Raw genomic sequence first — 13,049 nt, forward strand, 5'->3', positions numbered from 1 at the left:
TTTTTCCCAGACCTTAATGATTCATTGATTGGGACCAGATGCCTCTTTATAGAGTTCATTTTCGAATCCTAAGGGGCTGGGGCTCCTGGGAAGGGAAACTGATGACTAGTGAACTGTACTTCAACAAACTGGTATGTGGTGGTGGGGGGAGGAATCTCATTTTTCCTACTTGGAAGGCTTTTGAAAACACATGGAATCAAAGATGACAACATTTTTTTTTATAATTCACCAGAGTTCCATATTAACACTATGTTATATCAACTACTTAGATCATTTCATTTCTCAAACTTGGATAGTCACCTTCTTTATTCTTGTGTCAGACTTAGTCCTAACTCTGGTCCAAAAGGGACCATTTTCCAAAAGGAAAATAATAAAATGACTAGTTAATTCACTATTATAATAAAGGGCTCAAAGAGACTATTTAGACTAAGGCTCCCCCCCCCCCCATCTCACAAAGTAGGGAATAGGCCTAAGGAGTTGAAATAATTTGCCCAAAGTTTCCCAGGTCAAATAAATGGTAGGCTCATATATTTTCCCCTTATCTTTTTTTCAGGAACTATCAGTCATTTATTACTATTATTATTATTAGAATAATATTACTATTATTATTAGATATTACTATTATTATTATAATACATTACTTTTTTAATACCTAGCTAATTTTGGACCTAGGACTGTTGGAAATAGAAGGAAGTTGGATCACTAGTATTTCCAATGAGGATAAACCTGATTGGAACATATCATTGTGAGTTGGGTGGCAAGGTGTTGAAAGAAAGAAAAGCTAAAGTAGGGTCTTTGATGGTTGCTAAATATTTAGAATATTTAGGCATTCTCCCTCCCATACACACACCCCCACCCCCACTCATGTCACTCTTATGTAACAGCACTGGAATGAAAAGAGGGGAATAGAAACTTTAAGAATATCCTTGCAGGTATATTAAAGAAAGAATTAATTTTTGAAGTAGGGATTGTAATAAGATGGTCTCTGAGGTCTGTTCCAACTGTGATTCCATCATGGGAATAAAGCTAGAAGGAACAAATGAGAAAATGGAGACCCAGAAAGGGTATATGTCTTGCCTTTTGAAAGTAAGACAGGGTTTGAAACTGTTTGTCTTCTAGGTTCCAGAACTAGCACCATGTTGCCTCCTTGCTGTGAGTCTATGATAAATGATATTTCTTAGGGAATAGACTTCCCTTCAGGGATTATTTCCATCTTCATTCATTCATTCCTTTGTTTATTTTTGAAGAAAGTAAGAATGAGCAACTTGCCCAAGGTCACTTAAACTCAGGTCAAGTTTGTAAGGTATCCTTTAGTTCATGTTTATATAGCTCTTTTACTTCTACTTTGGAGTATTATCTTCCCAAAATGTTTATCAAAAAACTTGCTTAAAAACTTACAAAAAAACTTAAAGACAAAAGACTTACTTAAAGACTAGCCGAAAGAAGTACATCAAAACTACAGAAGGAGAAATTGAGGTGATGGCTTATTAGATGACTTATCTAATAGTCACATCAAGAGTCACTAAAGAATCTATGACATCTCCACCCCTTCTCCCACTGAGTGCTTAAGAAATTAAGTTTCTGATACCTGGGCTAGTTACTTGTTCAAGAACATTAACATATAGGCCCTGGAAACCTGGCATTACCATGGAGATGAGGAGAATCTCACTATCTTTAATATCTATCAGACTGATTATTGATAATATCAATATTGATGATAGATTGACCTTGATATGTAGATATTACATTGTTTGGAGTATTTAAGTTTTGAGCCTCAGCCTCCCTTCCTCTTATGGTCTGTGATCTCTAGTAGGTCACTTATAGTTGATCTCCTCTCTCCTCTTCTACCCTTTCCCCCAATCATAAGCTCCCAATGGAACTCTCTTTTGCAAACATATCAAACATGGTCTTTTTTCTTTAACTTCAAGAGCACATGGGTAACTTTCTTCCACAATCTTCTTTATATACTTTCAAGACTTTGGAGTGCTACTGAGGAAGTAGGTTTATTCATAAACTAAAATAAGACTAGTCTGATAACTTTTCAAACTGTTGTTACATTTCAGTAAGTAGAAAAGTTTGGAGTAGGGTCAACAGATCATTTTATTCTAAGGATATATCTTATTACTTTGATAATTAGGTGACCTGTGGTATTGTTGGTGTGGCTGTGCCTTTCATTAAACAGTGATAGTCTCCTAGGATTGCCGTGGCTCAAAAGATGCAGCCAACTGCATCTTAAGTCTGCTGTTTTTTGGCCACAGTCCTGCAAGGAGTTCTCAATATTTCTGTTGTGTTAGCCTACCCTTCAAAACTTCAGGGTCACTTTCATGTTTTTAATAAGGCATTCATTCAATCAAGAAACATTTGTCCGATGGTGTTCTAGGTATTACTGATACAAATACATAAATAAGACAACTCCTGCCTTCTGGGAGGTTTTATTCTAGTGGCAATAGAATAGAGCTATGTGGGAGGTTGACTATTTTGCAAAATAGTAACTTCAAATTAGAGTAGAGACAGAAAAACAGATTCAGAGAGAAAGAGATATAAATGGAGACAGATAGGCACTAAGAGCTTTGTTGTTGCTGCTGCTGTTGAGTCCTGTCTGACTCTTTGCGACCCCATTTAGGATTTTTTTTTAGGATTTTTTCTTTTTTTTGCAAGGCAATAGGGTTAAGTGCCTTGCCCAAGGCCACACAGCTAGGTCATTATTAAATGTCTGAGGCCAGATTTGAACTCAGGTACTCATGACTCCAGCGCCAGTGCTCCATCCACTGCACCAACTAACTGCCCCATTTGGGATTTTCTTGAAATTTTTCCCTTCTTTTACCTGTGTCACAGAGGAGAATGGGTTCAAACTTCAAGCATTTTCTGCAACGTATTTGGCTACCAAAGTTACCTTCAGATATAGCATAACTGATGGAGAATCGCTCTTCCCCAGGACTACACGGGCAAAACTGGTATAACTATATACATTTGGTCCTCTGATCACTCAAATATACAAAGGGACATAATTCAGGAAGCCATATGAAGACTCTAGTGTTGGACTCTCCCACCTAAAGACACACAACATTTTGTCCTCCTAACTTGAATGTAGCCAGAAAATAAAGACCAGTTGGAGTACGGTCAACAGTTTCTGCTTTTATTCTAAAGATATATTTTATTCCTTCGATAATTAGGTGACCTGGGATATTATTGGTATGAGTGCCTTTTATTAAGCATAGGTAGTCTCCAAGGATTGTTGTGGTTGAAAAATCACATAAAATTCCAGGCACATAAAATTCTGGCTTAACAGTTCAAATATGACCTCTGACACTTACTAATGGTATGACCCTGGGCAAGTCACTTGAACCTGGTTTGCCCCAGTTTTTTCATCTGCAAAATAAGCTGGAGAAGAAGATGGTGAACCACATTGGTATCTTTTCCAAGAAAATCCCAAATGAGGTGATGAATTGGATATGACCGAAATGACTGAATAATACCAAAAGTGACTGAATACTTGTCTTTGTCACCTAATGAGTAGACAGAAAACAGACATAAAACACCTATGCAAGGTCAAAAGTCCACATTAGGGATTTCATGAGACAGAGAATGATGTGCATGTTAATAAGGATTGAGCTTTTATTGATATATATATATATATATAAATACATGAATACATACAGAATTAATATTAAACAAATGTAACATAGTTAGGGAAATGCAACTGATGGAGGATCAATACAGGTTTTACATAAAAGGTGCTGCTTTGGTTGTATTTTGAAGGAAGTAAGGAATTCTGTGAGTGAGAGAAGCAGAAGAGAGAATTCCTTCAGAGAGGAGATGCTGGAATCTGGGTGCCTAGCAAGGAGTGGGAAGTGGGGGAGGTAGATGACTACGTTGTCTTATATCAGATGGCTATAAAGGAGTAAATTAATCTTTGAAGGAATAATAACAATGAAACTCATCATCATATTGACAGCTCCAGTTAACGCTTTCCTAGAATTTCCAACTAGCCCCCTCTGAAATGGACTAAAATACTAGGATATATATTATTTGAGGTTCTCTCCAATAAAGGTAGCTCTGTTTTCTTCCTCTTTACATCTCCAACATGCAAGAAACTTCCAAATGCAGTTTTTTTTTTTAGCCATCATTCAAGACATTTTGTGGTCAATTTAGTACAATCAATTATATAGGGCCTATTTTGATTGGTTGCTATTCTCTTTTTCCCTGCTAATCTAATTACCAAGGTAAGGAGCTCCTGAAACAGAGGGCTGCCTGCTTAGAAAGGCCTTCCCCCCACCTGGTGAATTGTTCAACCAATCTTTTAAAATGTCTTAAAAAAAAAAGTTAGTTTGCAGAGCAGCGGGAAAGAATGTAGTGGTTGTCAACATGTATTTCATACAAGGCCACAGTTTAAAATGTAGGTTCAGTTGGTCTGAATTTCAGGTCAGACTAGCCCCTCAAAACCTGTGCGGCTTTGGCTGTGGGGTTTTGTGTGTGTAAGCGTTGTTGTGGTTTTAAAAAAAAAGGGAGTTCATAAGAGTAAGGGGTGGGGGCTGAGTTGGGTTGTGGAGTTGGAGTCTTGAGGGGATAATGTCCTTTAAAGAGGAGCCACTTTGAGGTTGCTGTTTCCAGGGACTCTCTCTCGCTGATGCTGAAAGGGCAGCTTTGAATGCACTGCTTGGGCTAGGCCATATTACAAACTGTGTTTTTAGGCCTTGATTCTGACAAACAAAATAAAATACCTTGTCGAATAGGGCCCATTGAGCTGGGATGATGGGTTAAGAGTGGGGCTATGAGGTGGCAGCGTGGGTGTTTGTTTATCAAGGAGGAGTTGTCAGTGGCTTCTGAAAGGAACAACGACAGGGTCTGATGGCTGGGGTAGCATTGATGTGAGGTAACGGGGTAATCGGATTGAAAGGGAGCCTTGGTATTTATGTCAGTTCCCATTTCGTCAAATGAATAATATGAGGTTGCTACCTAGCTGAAGCTTTGGCCAGGGGCTTCACTTAGAAAGCATCCGGGCCTCATTTGATTCAAATATAAATTAATTCTCACTGGAGCATTGGCTGATTAATCTATTTGCATAATAGTAGAAAAACTGCAAAGTGGTTACTTTTTTTTCCCTCCCCCTTTCCAGGGATTTGGACAAGAAAAGCTTTAAATTCATTTGAAAGAAGAGTGTGTGTGTGAGAAGTCAGAGAAGCAAAAACATCTCCTCGGGGCTCCGGAACTTTTCTGGGAAGAGATGGTGCTAGCGTCAAGGGCAGAGTCTGTTGGCATAAATTGTTTAAACTTCATAGATGGAAAAAAAAAAGCTACTTTTTTGCTGCCTTTTAATCTTTAGATTCATCTCTTCAGGTGGCTGGCTGTGTCTGGTTCCGTGAGAAGCTTAGCACTTAGGGTGAATGAAAAATTAACTTGATAAGAGTTTATTTGGAGGACATTGTGATATTGTGGCTTGGTCATTTTAGAAAATTTGTGGGCTCCTTGGAGGAATCAACTGATTTATAGGGTATATTTTGAAGAACACTATCTTTTAATACAAAATTTTGGCTCAATTTCCAATTCAGAAAATTATTGCAGCTCAGTCCATTTGTAAAATTACTTTATGCAGTATCTCATTGATTTGACAAGGGTTTATATAAACCTCTGTCCTTACTATTAGAAAAATATAAAATAGTTGAGTCTTACTAGAAATAAAAGGATGGGATGAACTTATTCAATTTCATTGAAAGAAATGGAACCCAAAGATATACTTAAGTTCAAAACTATAAACTGCATTCTATGATGTGTAAGACCTGGCGATTTTGGACAATAAGATGTATGTTTGGTGCAATTGGGATTGTCCAGAAAGAATTTGCTAGACTAAATGCTTCCTGCCTTCATTTCTGTCCTTCATATTTTAGCTGAAATCCTACCTTCTTCAAGAAGCCTCTCCTACTCTACCTTAATTCTGAGGCTTCCAGTTTATTCTGCGTGTATTTTTGTTCATAGTTGTTTGTATGTCTCCTCCCAGTAGCTGCAAACTCCTCGAGGGTAGGAACTATTATTGCCTTTCTTTGAATTCTCATTGTTTAGGACATCCCCTTAGTACACATTTGTTAACTTGACTAATAAGCTAAAATTTAGTAGAAAGAATTGGAACCCCCCAAAATCACCAGCAGGGGTACAGAATGGGTGAAGCCTTTGCAGAACCATCACAATCCCTACCGCCTTGACTGGCAATGACCCAAGAGATCAGATGGAAGTAGAGGGTGACCTGGCATGAGTGTTGCACTTACATAGATATTATTAATAATAATGATAATAAGTAACAGTAATAATAAAAATATGACAAGAATTTGCTTAGTGTTTTAAGGTTTGGAAAGGATTGTTCACATGTTCTGTCATTCAATCTTTTGGGTTTTTTTGGTTTTGTCAAGGCAATAGGGTTGAGTGACTTGCTCAAAGTCATACAGCTAAATATTAAGTATCTGAAACCAAATTTGAACTCAGGTCCTCCTGACTCCAGGCCTGGTGCTCTATCCATTTCACCACCTAGTTGCCCCCCTCATTTAATCAATACAACTCTGGAGTAGATACTGCTATCTCCATTTTACAGGTAAAGAAACAGACACTGACAGAGATGAAGTGACTTGCTTAGGGTCCCATATAGTGCAATAGCTTAGCACATAGTTAGCATTTGATAACTCCTTATTGATAATGGTGATGAGGTAGGATGTTGAACTCTAGCCACTGTGCTACTAGCTAATTGCCTGAGTAATAGTGAGTGATTCAACCAAGGTCCCAATCAGTGCAAATAAATGAAACCCCTCAAATGATCACATATAATTGAATTCACACTATTCAGAATTATAGTTATGTGAATAATTATGATAAATAGAAATAGACAATTCTAATCGTAAATATGTGACCACTTTCAGGGGATTCATTATAATGACTTATCAGGTCTTAGCTATATAGTCTAGGAATTGGAAGAACAGCTTCTCTGGGTCAATCCAATTGCTTGGATTTTGTGGTGGTGGGCTAAAAAATCTTTTTTTAATATTTTAAATAAAATTTTATTGTATTTTTAAAATGTAAAAATTATTCTTATCTACCAGGTCTTATGGCCACTTAGAAATTGGAAATATTTCATTCATAGGTCTTGGCAATTGAACTGAATGTTTCAGTTCTGGTTATTTAGATGTCTTTGAATTGTAGGAGCTCATTTTCTATTTATAGGAAATAATTGAATTATTTTGCTGGCTATCTGTCTGTCTAGCCAAATTTCAGTCTTTCCCAGCAAAAACTCCATTCCTTTCCTGCTTTCCATGGTATATCAAATATCACTGACAGTAGCTTAATAATCACATCTGTCAGTTTTTTCAGTTCTCAGGAGGAAGTTCATCTGGGCCAGATGATTTGAATTTGAAGGGTGATTAGGTGCACTTGCATCTTCTAATAAATTTGAGGTATCTAGCAATAGTCACTTTGATTCGGTTGTGCAAAGATCATTCTGCCTGTTAGACAAAATAGAAGCAAAATAACAATTGAGTAGTATTGTGTACTAGCACTCTCCCTCTCTCTCCCCCATCTTCCACCTCTGTCATATACATATATATATATATATACATATATATATATATATATATATATATACATTTATTTATTTGTTTGTTCATTTAAAGGTTTTTTCAAGGCAATGGGTCAAGTGACTTGCCCAAGGTCACACAGCTAGATAATTATTAAGTGTCCGAGGACCAATTTGAACTCAGGTATTCCTGATTCCAGGGCAGGTGCTCTATCCACTGCACTATACATACATACATATATACATATATATATATATACCCTAATCAATCACCAATCATCCTGAGCTTTAGTACTTTTGACAACTGCATTTATATCATGTCTTGTCCTTATATTCATACCCTGTTGCCTGTCCTTGCTCCCATCATTTGTATAATTTTTAAAAAAATCCAATTTGATTAGTAAATTTCTTGTGTTTTCATCTTGGCATTTTTACAAAAATCTCATTTTTCCCTTCTCACTAGAGTACTTTTCCTCTCTGTCTTTAAAATTTCATTCATAAGCATTTCTGATCCAGTATGTGTTTACTTTTGAAGAATTTTAGCTTTTAGCTTTTTCTTCTGGACCCTTTAATATCTGCTTTCTCAAAATCTTGGGTGCTTACTAAACTAAACCTTACTTGCCTCTCATGTTAAAAATCCTAGGAGGCAATGGTTATTTGCCTCTAGGTTTTCTACATCTTCTAACCTACTCTCATTCCCCTTTCCTCTCCTTAACAGCCAGTTCCTCCACATTGGGAAGAATCAGATCCAGAAGAGAATTTCTTCTTGTTGGAACAAGCATATAGAGTGCAACTCAAATCTGAACTTTTGCTGACTAATATATGGAAATTTCACCCTTTTAAATGGTGGAATTATCTTTAAAACAAATTAAGAATTTTTGAAAAAGAGAGTATTAGAGCTGTGTGGATAATTGTAGTCCCTGTGACAGTGGTACCATTTCTCTCTGTGATCTGTTTTCCAGACATTTATCTTATCTATTTCTTCTTCCTCCCTAAATGATCTTAGTGTACTCCAATGATAAAATATTTGTTTCTTTGTCCATTGATCTTTGTCCAAATATTTTCCACCTCTCCTCATTTCAAGTAGTTAATGGCAGAATTGGAATTTGTATATAGGTCCTCTGACTATATCTAGGGCTCTTTCTGCTATACTATGCTGCTCAGGTGACCCTGACATCTTGAAGATATTTCCCTAGAGTTATTTCTAGCAAGGACCAAGATGCTGTGTGGATTAAAATTCAGGGAATAGGTCTGTATCTTGAGAACAAAGTCTCCTTAAATTTAGATAGGCATAAAACTAAAAAGTTGGCTATCAAGTGATAATTTCTTTTGGTCACATCTTATGTAGATCATCTACATTGATTTGTACTGATGGACAAATCACTCACCAGTAAAATCTAATATCTTGAAAGTATCAAAAAAAGTTAACTAGGAGGGATCTATCTTTAATTGGATGCTAAACTTGTTGATTTTTTGTGAGATCCTCCACATAAAATAAATCATTATATTTCTATTATTTAGTTCAATCACTTTTTAAAGTTTGAGTTGCATTGCATATGACAAGTATTCTTACTCATTAGTTGATGCTTTTTTTCTGTTTTAATCTTGATTTTAGTTTTTCGTTAATCACCTTCCTCTTTTACCATGGTCAAGGGAAAAGAAAGATCACTTTTTCTGTCTTTAATATGACAGCCCCCATACCCCAATTCCTTCAGAACTTGACTACAACTTGGAAAAATAAAAGGAATTGTTAATGAAGTACTGGTATTGAGCAGAATAATAATTACAATTTGTTAAATGATTAGTTACCTTGAATCCAACGCTAATGTTTAAGATACTGAGGGCAGAGGAATTTCTACCAGATGTAGCCAATTTAGAATTTTTTGGATTGTGATTACTTTCATTTTTTCTTTTTTTTCTTTTGCAAGACAATGAGGTTAAGTGACTTGCCCAAGGTCACACAGCTAAGTAAGTAAGTATCAAGCATCTGAGGTCAGATCTGAACTCAGGTCCCCCTGACTTCAGAACCAGTACTCTATCCACTGCACTACCTAACCACCCTATGTAATTATTTTCACTGGACAGTCTTTCAGGAGGAAAAATAAAGTCATTTGGAAATAATTCATCAGCAAACTTTTTTTAGAGCTTTTCTTCCTAGATCATAAACCCAAACAGCAGACAATGTGATTACCATTCACCAATTAGAAAATACAATTGCCATCGTGAATATGGCAAATGCTTTGGGGGAAGGAGAATTAAGTATATATATATATATATTTCCTTTTCATCAGGTTCTTTATTTTGCTCTCTGCAAACCCCAGAGAAGCAAGTTGTCAATTAATTAAGCCAGGAAATGTAAGATATATATATATATATATATATATATTTGACCACCAAGTGGCATAACCTAGGGTCAGTAGGGCTATGCCGAAGTTAGTCTGGGTGAGTTAAGGCTTTTAGAATCACCTGACAACTCTTATATTTCTTTGACCTCTCCTTAACCCCTGTCCTATCCCACCCCATTAACTGGAAATCCCTGTATGAATTGGTGCTGCTGGCCCTTAGTTAAAAATTGTTCTAAATTATGGAAATTTCTAGATGGTTCCCCACCACCACCATTACCATATGTCTAGGAAAAATTCCTTTAATCTACCAAATCTCTATATTTCATATAATTGACAAGCAGCTCACATTTTTATCTTATAAAGAAAAAGATTAAGACATTTGTTGAGAACTTAAGTTCTATGGATTGCCCAATGAGCTTATGCCCCCTTCCATCTTCCGGTACTTAAAACTTCCTGCCAGCCCTGTTCTATGTTCTCTTGTGGTGAAAGGAATGTAAGGGCAAGAGTTAGTAGCTTGGTCTCATTTTCCAGAGTTCCAGGGCCTTCAAATTACTAGGCAAAAATATTGTAGAAGCAGGGAATGAGTTCTCTCCCATCTTACCAGTTGGGACCAATGCAACCACCTCTGACTCTGACTTTCTAGTCTTTGACTTGCCCTTAAGTCCCAACTCCCAAGGGCAGCTAGGGGGATAGAGGAGGGATTCAGGAGGATTTCTAGCTGTGCCTGACCTTGGGCAAGTCACTTAACCCTGATTGCCTCACATGCAGGGCCATCTCCAGGCATCCTGATTCATATCTGGCCACTGGAGCCAGATGGTTCTGAAGGAGAAAGTGAGACTGGTGATTTATCACAGCCCCCACCCCCCCACCCCAATCCAATTCATGTGCTTGTTATGGCATCACCTCCCTGATGCTGTAGTCTTTTTCAAAAATGAAGGACAAATGTTAAGTCCCAACTCCCTAAAGTCCTGGAAGGTAGCTTTCATGTTTGGGTCTCTGTTCTTGCCTACATTGTATAGCATATGGAGATCCAGACCAAGACTTTCTTTGGCAGTTATGATCTACAGATTTCATAATTCTATCTCTTTCTCTCTCTCCTGTCCATGAACCATAAGGAAGGATATTTCTTTCTTTCCTTCAAAAGGAAATGAAAGCATGAGAATATATTGCATACATGCCTGTATACAATACTTCTCCATCTAGCAGATCAATTTGTTGGTAGTCTCCTTCTGAGAGTCATTAACTTCTAAATAACCAGCTTCATATTCACCCAGGACATTAATTTAGGCAAGGCTTCAAAAGGGGAAAAGTTCCTTATAAAACTGAGCTAGAACAAGTTTAAAGATAATGTTCACTAGGTCCATTAGAGATTCATGTACTTTATTCTCATCTGGACCCTCCCTGTAGCAAGGAAGGCCCTTTATTCCTCCCTAAATTATTCTTTATCCCAGTCATTACAGCAGTTGTTCCCAGTTTGCCTCCTCAAGCCTTCTCTACCATACCACTCATATCTCCACGATCATGACTGAGGACTTTGTTTCCACCCCCCTTTTTACTCCTCTCCATCTCACAACCCCCTCTCACAATCCTCCTTTGCTGCTCCTGTATTCCAGATTCTTACTAAAAGGTGTTCCTTCTTTCCAAGGTCAACATGTCCATATCTATTCCTGATCTCATCTCCTTCTGTCTTCTTGAGGAAATTATCTTGACAGTAAACTCTTTCTCTCCCTCGTTTTCCTTCAGTTTCTCAGGATTTACTGATTCTTTTCTGCCTGAAATCTGCAATAACCTTCTCCTATGCTTAAACCTTCCCTGTACTTTATTATCCCCGCTATATCTCCAGTCTTATGTCTCTCCATCCTTTCTCCTCCAAATTTCTAGGAAAAAAGTCTATATTTGTCATCTGCTTTTCTCTTACTCTTTTCTAAACCCTTTGAAAGCTGACTTCCAATTTCATCACTCAACTTCGTTTCCTCTTCTTCTCTTATGTATAACTTTTTCCTCTTTTGAGTTTAATATAATCAAAGCCTATCAAAATTATTCCTTGATCCTTTGGCTCATTTAATTCCCCTTTATGACCCTTGATGACATTAGGTTTTTGAGGGGATACTTGGTTCTTCTCTGCTATTCAATTTTAAACACTTTATTCATGTCTAACTTTTCCAATTGTTCAAATATATGTGGTTTTTTATGTTTGCATTTCATAGTTTCTATTCTGGTCTTTCATTAAGATAGCTTGGAAATCTTTATATTTCATTAAAAGTCTATTTCCCCTCTGAATGTATTCTATTTTTCTCTAGAAAAGTTATATCTATGTAAACTTTTATCTTTTGCCTTTTAGAATATTATATTTTAAGTCCTTCTTTCTCTTATGTTAGTATTTGTCAAATCTTATTTGATTCTAATTGTGGCCCCTGGGTACCTCGACTTTTTCTCCCTGGTTTCTTACAATGCAATTTTCTTTGACCTAGGAGCTCTGCAGTTTGACTATATAATGTCCTTGGGAGTTTTTCATGTTTGTTCTTGCCTCTGAGACATACTGACTCTGTGACCCTAGATAAGTCATTTAACTTCTCAGCGTCCCAGTCAACTCTCCACAATCATAAATTTCAAATAAAGTGCCTATGATCTTCATCTATAGAAGAATTTCTATATCAGAAACTGCCTTCATTAAATGATGAAATCAGTGGTCCAGACCTATCTCTATGGACTAAACCCTGGGGATGGCATGAATCAAACATTTCCTGTCTACCAGAAGTTAATATTCCCATGGTGGTATCAGCTTTCATTGACTCTTTTTTTTTTTAAGTTTCTTTTGAAGGCAATGGGGTTAAGTGGTTTGCCCAAGGCCACACAGCTAGGTAATTAGTAAGTGTCTGAGGTCTGATTTGAACTCAGGTACTCCTGACTCCAGGGCTGGTGCTTTATCCACTATGCCACCTAGCTGCCCCTTCATTGACTCTTAATTAGAGAAAATAATGTGATTGTCTCACTTTTCAGGTAGAATGAAAGCTTCTCCAGAGGAGGGATTACTCTGGTTTTTGCATTTATTTTTCTTGTTTTATACCCTGAGCTTAGAGTGCCATTTTAGGAAGGTAAGAGGGTCTCTATTCTATTAGACAATAAATATTTGTTGAGGTTATTTGATTTGA

Source organism: Macrotis lagotis, chromosome 3 (assembly GCF_037893015.1).
Source record: "Macrotis lagotis isolate mMagLag1 chromosome 3, bilby.v1.9.chrom.fasta, whole genome shotgun sequence".
Taxonomy (NCBI): Eukaryota; Metazoa; Chordata; class Mammalia; order Peramelemorphia; family Peramelidae; genus Macrotis; species Macrotis lagotis.